Raw genomic sequence first — 6,428 nt, 5'->3', positions numbered from 1 at the left:
CGAGTTTTTCGTAAAGCAACATGGCTGCCTCCAGTGCCAGTTGTACGGATGAGCTGTTTCTCTGGAAACATGGTTTTTCTGGGACGCGGAGGCGAATTCTAATTTAGAATTCTAGGCACCTTCCACTGTTAATTGTGAGCACGGCTATGCTTCTCCGGCAAGCCAAGGTGACCGCGTCTGCGATATATCCATATATAGCCAGGCTTCTTTTGCGATGTCTTCTAATAGGACTCCTGTGGCCTGGAATGCAATATGATGGACCTTTCCAGGACAACGGCAAATAATGCAAGGTCCACTCTCCAAAGCAGCCATTTTCTCCCCGTGAACTGCAGTTCAATTTTAATAGTGGGGGATCTCTAGGTGCCACCTGGAGGTTGGCAACCTTACGTTGCCCTTTTAACACAGGCTTCATGCTTGGAAATGGACAGGTGAATCTTTTCATCCCGTTAATCTCCTTGGGCAAGACATTTTCCTTCAGGTCTTTGGCAACTGGTACTTGTTTATTATTTTGTCCATACCTCACAGTTCCCCCCACTCCTTCAGCAGATCCTGATTTGTAGAAGAAGAAGAGATTGGATTTATACCCCACCCTTCACTACTCAGAGGAGTCTCAGAGCGGCTTACAAACTCCTTTCCCTTCCCCTCCCCACAACAGACACCCTGTGAGGTAGGTGGGGCTAAGAGAGCTCTTGACAGAAACTGCTCTTTTTCAAGAACAGCTCTTATCAGAACTACGGCTTGCCCAAGGTCATCCAGCCAGGTGCAAGTGGAGGAGTGGGGAATCAAACCCGGTTCTCCCAGATTAGTCTGCGCACTTAACCACTACACCAAACTGATGCTATCATGCTGTATCCCTACAAAAATCTCTATGCCAGTATGAAAGTCTCGGTGCCAACATGTTTTATATTCCACCCTAGGTCTCAGCAAGAAACACAGACTTTAAATGAAGTAAATAATGTTGATGCTATGAATTCAAATAACTGGTCATGTGATGTGGATTTGCTGCGGGAATAAACTCAGTGGAAGAAAGTATACACATTTGTACATCCCAGGATACATTTTATGAGATTCTCAAATGCTGATGTAAATATAAGTGCTGACAGTACAGAACACTATCCAGTATGACCCAGAGGGATTGTAATCCTGGCAGCCTGCTCCTAACCGTAGACATTTCCCCATGGCTTGTTTGCTCTGAGTTCAATGCTGGGGGGAAGTGGGTTCTTTCCCTGCTTTCCCATAGCATTGTGCTAGGGTTGCCTGGTCTGGGTTGGAAAATACCTGGAGACTTTGGGGGTGGATACAGGAGAGGGTGGGGGTTTGGGGAGGGGAGGGACCTCAGCGTGGAACAATGCCACAGAGTTCACCCATCAAAGCAGCCATTTTCTCCAGGGGAGCTGATCTCTGTCAGCTGGAGATCAGTTGTGAAAGTTGTAAAATCCCCAGACCCCACCTGGAGGCTGGCAACCCTACATCGTGCAGTGCTGCATTCATGCATCTCCTGGGTTTTCCTTGGCTTTGCTGCAGTGTTTTCAGAACGATCACAGCACAGCCTGGAAAGTTGCTGTCTATCTGGGAAAGTCTGGATTTTCTGGGTTCCACCCACAGGGTGGCCATTTTCTCTGCCTCTGCCTCCATGGCAATCGCCTTTTCTGTGGCCAGCAAGGGGCTTTTTTAAAATCAACAAATCTGAATTCCCAACTGTAATTTTTGTTTAAAAGTGAGTTTCTAGCCCTTTTCATTGTGGAGATATAAACGGAAAGGCATATATTATCAAAAATGAAATAAAAGAGAAGTTATTAGAGAGGTGTATTATTTTGCTACAATAAACAAGCATGGCTACCCCTCTACATTCCTAAGAACACATTCCCTCTGCCTGAGCCCCTCAGAATAAAATGAGATTCACCTCAGACCAGATATGCTTAAAACTGTATCTATTTATAGATCATGCATGCACACAACTACACACAAAGCAAAGGTGCCAGGGGAAGACAGGTCCCGTTTATCCAAAGCAGCCTCCCCCCCCTTATCAAGAGAGTTCAAGGAACCCTTCCCCAGTTTCCTTGAAGTAGTGCAAAGGTGGATGAGTAGTAGACCTATTCTGTCTTGGGATCAATGTGTTGGGAAAGATGACCTGTTAGTTTTATTCTTCAGTATACCAAAGTGCGTTATAATTTGACCTTGTAATCTGACACCAACCCCAGTTAAAGGGACAAGGCAGTAATTGATTGATTGTCCATTGATAAGATTAAGTTTGTGATCTTCCCCATTTAAGATCCTGATGCCAGGAGTCATGAGAGAGACACTTTGAACATGCATGGAAAAGCAGCAGCAAAACAGATCGACCCAGGCACAAGGACGACGTGTGGGCAGTTTCGTTTTTGACCATGTTGGGTTTCAGTCCCGTCATGCTTTCCCGTCAGCTACAGCAGCTCTAAGAGATCGAGCAGCTGAGTTTCTGTAGTGTAGTGGTTATCACGTTCGCCTCACACGCGAAAGGTCCCCGGTTCGAAACCGGGCAGAAACAAAACGCGGTTGGGTTTTTTTCTTCCTTACCACGTTAAAGGCTATAATTGTACACAAACATTTCACCTGCTTGCCGCTCGGTTATAACACCTTCTACACATTAATATGCCTGCACTCCTTAATAAAATCCAGGTTTTCCTCTCGAATTTACATTGTGCATGCATTCAAATAAACAGACCTCATGCAGGGCTTGTGTTTTGATAACTGAGAAATGGTATTACATTGACTGGCCAATCCAAGAAATATTGATAAAATTCGGGGGGGGGGAGCAAGTATAGGAATGAGTTTTAAAAAGAGGTGAGCAGGTGTGCACACTTTCATTCATTTTTTTAAAGACAAGGCTCGGAAGCAGCAAGTCGTCCTTTCAGCAGTAGAACTATCCTCCAGAGGCGCACAGGCAGAGGTCCACCGTTGGAGGTGTACAGGGGAAAGGGGGCACTTCTGCAGACTGGCTTTTATTTTTTATTTTATTTATACCCCGCCCTCCCCGCACGCGGGCTCAGGGCGGCTTACACAGGCACAAAAGTGCGGTAAAAATACAACCTTTTTAGTCCTGCCCAGCTTCTCCGCCGTGGCTCTTCATGCTTCCCAAAAGGGAACGCTTCCATGTTATTATAGGGGGGACAAGTTAACCGCTCCAAGGCCGTCTCCACTTCGAAATTGTCCCACTCTATGATTCTGTTGTAGAATTATTATTTTGGGGGGAGGAGTGGGGGGGTCTGTTGTATCGTAATAAAATGCCTCCTCATCCGTTTTCCAAGTTAGCTTTATTATGCTCAGTCACACAGTAGAAGTTATACAAAAGAGAAGAGCCAAGAGTCCCTCAGCACCTTAAAGATTAACAACATTCGTGGCAGGGTAGGAGCTTTCCTGAGCTTTCCCTGCCACCAGTGTTGTTAGTCTTTTAGATGCAACTGGACTCTTCTGCTGCTACAGACAGACTTAACACGGCTCCCCATCTTGATCTATCTCCACTGGAAGGTATATTGATTTTAAATGTGTGACCAGATCATAAGATTATGTCATCCCGTGTTGTCTAGTTCCTTCCGGTCACGGACTTTTAAAATATTTACATGAAATAAATAATAAAAAGGGGATGTATGTGGTGTGGGGGAGGGGAGGGCAACTATATTTAATCTATACCCATCTATACCCATCCTGTAAGAGAACACTTCAGCCTTCTAGGACTTTTTGGGTGACCTCAAAGTAGCTGTTTTATTACAAAGGAACTTCAGGACCAGACTAGAAATGGAAATTGCAGAGTTACAAGTTATTAATTTGCAACACTCAGAAGAATAGAACCCCTAGGACTTAACAGGGATGCTGGTTTCTTATCTCATTACATATGCTAACCTCATTCAGTCCTTAGCTCTGTGTTCCCACCAATCCCCCAGAAGGGCTATATATTCTCTTTATTTTATTTTATTTTATTTCTTATTTGGAATAGTTAATTGGAATAGTAGATTGTAATGTCATGTAATGAATATCAGAATGTAATGTAATTCGGGGTGACAGATTGGAGTGTGTTTCTCTGGTCTGGGGACAGGGGAGATAACTCTACACAACCAATCGCCCCATCTCAAAGAAGAGGATGCTATCAGGTCACCTCCACACTTGAGAAGAGATGGATGGAAGGTAACAACATGGTCGCAGTTACTTACTCTCAGCATTTCACAATTAAGGATACATCTGCCCATTAATCTCCGAAGCTGATGTATTTATTTCCCTCACTATGTTTCCCCCCGGAATTAAACCCAAACAAATAGTGACCATATAAATTAAGCTCGTTATTCCTGTTTGGTCCTTGCATCTGTTAAACATCTTCATTATGTTGTGTGCTAATTTGCTGCTCACCCTCTACTTATATGTATGGACTGATAGCTTCCATTTCATTGTATTTGAAGCAGTGTGTGTGCGTGTGTGCACACGAAAGCTTAGACCTTGAATAAAACTTTGTTGGTCTTAAAGATGCCACTGGACTCAAACATGTCCACATTAGTTCTACAAGCGCATTTTGTTGTTAAAAACACCTTTTGAATGGAAATGGAAAGCAAGAAGGCAAAGTTAAGCGGCAGTAAGTCGTAGTAAGTCCACACTAATAAAAACAATAATCGTGATTATTATCACATCCCTTCAGATTCCCCCCTCTTTGATGAAGAAACAACTGGCTCACACTAGTCGGAAATCCTCTACTTGTTTCCCTACTGCTTGCTACGGGGGCAGCGCCCTTGTTTCGCGCATGATCATTCCTTCTCGAACTGCGGAGTCTTCCCGAGTTTTCTTTGCACAGGCGAATAGGGATGATACTCAAACCTGAAACACGTTTGATTCCCCCGCCCCGGAAAGTAGATCTACTACCAATAACTTATAACTGCTGTTAAATATTCACTGGATACCCTCTGCAGGTGCGTTGGCTACCTTACGAAATGTCTTATATCGGTATCGACGAGCCGTGGTGTTCTGGGATATCACACACCGAACATGTAATGGGGACTGGGTTGCTCGATCCTTCTCTCCCACGCCTGAGCGTGGGAGTCCCGTGCTATCTACCCCTGCCGCAGCCCCTCCTCGACAGCCCCCCGCCCCAGTGCGCAGAGAGTTGTACTTGGAGGAGAGCTGGGCGCATATCTAAGTCCAATCTTTGCGGAAGAGCTGGATCGGTCGGCTCCCTGATGCTGGATACTGGTGGGCAGAACAGAATCATCGGCAAATCTTTATTGGATTTGTAGTCCGCCTTTCTCGGCAAGATTCCAGAATATAAAATAGTGCAATAAAACGGCACAAAACAACCATGAAGCTGGACTAGGATGACAGAATAAGAGAACAATGGAACAACGAACTATAGCCAGTGTGTTTGACATATGTGCAAAAAGAGGCGAAGCCGATGAACGTAAAGTATTTGATTTTCCAAATGTGAGGCCAAAAGTTAACATTCAATAACTAGTCTCTGATTTCAAATGGGAAATGTGGCTTCCAGAAGGGCATTCGAGCCGACAGCCACCCGCCCTCTAGAGAGCGGGCTCTCCCTCCCTCTTCTGGCCGCTGCAGCCGGCTTCGGGTATGACTTCTGGGAGATGAACGCCAATTTTGTGAGGCGAGGATTTTGAAAACTGGCGCCGTGAAGCGATTCCTGGGTGCTTAAAGAGGAGGCGACGTTTCCGAAATTGGATTTCCTTTCTCCCGAAACGGCGGAGTTAAAAACCGGAGAGGAGTCAGTTTATCTCAAAAAGAGGAGCGTAGGAAAGGACGTTGGGCCGCGTCATTTGAAGGGAGCCAAGTAGTTTGCCAGGTGAAAACCAGAAAACCACATAAAAAGCCAAAGTATTTCCTCTCACCTTACCTGTGTCTACTTTTTTGAAAGAAGTTGTTAGCAGCCCTGTGGGTTCCAACCCCCTTCCCCCGCCAGAGCACGATGTGCACCACTTGACTGGCCCTAATAAAAGGCTGTGTTTATGTAGGCGACTCTTAATGTTACAATAGTCAGTCTTCGGTTTAAAAAAGAATAACAGTCGAAATAAACAATTAAAGATATAGATCCTTCGTAGCTTTATTCCGAAATAAATTGGTTAGATTTCTTCAACTTCAACATAAAGCAAAAACCAAGTAGCACCACCCGAAAGACTGACGTGTATTTCAGCACGAGTTTTGCCGGGTCACAGCCAGCTTCGTCAGGCAGAGGACATGCGATTTCGATTATTTTGAAAATGGCGCGTGTCCTCTGCTTTCCTCCGCTCCGAAAAAGGGAAGCACGAGTTTCCCCCCTTTCCCGCCCAAATCCCTCAAGCCGCTACAGTAGTGAGTCCTCTAGGGCAGAAAGAGAACACGCAGCCTTCGGATCGGACCAGATTGGAAACCCCAATGCAACATTAAAAGGGGGGGGGGGGGAAAATTGTAGATTGGAGTTT

The 6,428-nt window shown here is 45.2% G+C and overlaps 1 non-coding gene across 1 annotated transcript; it reads left to right on the top strand.

The window, feature by feature from the left end:
- Positions 1-2,451: 2,451 nt before the first annotated feature.
- TRNAV-CAC lies at positions 2,452-2,524 on the top strand. The gene has a single exon. It is a non-coding gene; the product is annotated as a tRNA-Val (tRNA).
- Positions 2,525-6,428: the final 3,904 nt, after the last annotated feature.

The sequence above is a fragment of the Gekko japonicus genome, unplaced genomic scaffold, assembly GCF_001447785.1.
Source record: "Gekko japonicus isolate JY-2015 unplaced genomic scaffold, Gekko_japonicus_V1.1 scaffold4349, whole genome shotgun sequence".
Lineage (NCBI taxonomy): Eukaryota > Metazoa > Chordata > Lepidosauria > Squamata > Gekkonidae > Gekko > Gekko japonicus.
This window is presented reverse-complemented; position numbering and strand designations above follow the sequence as displayed.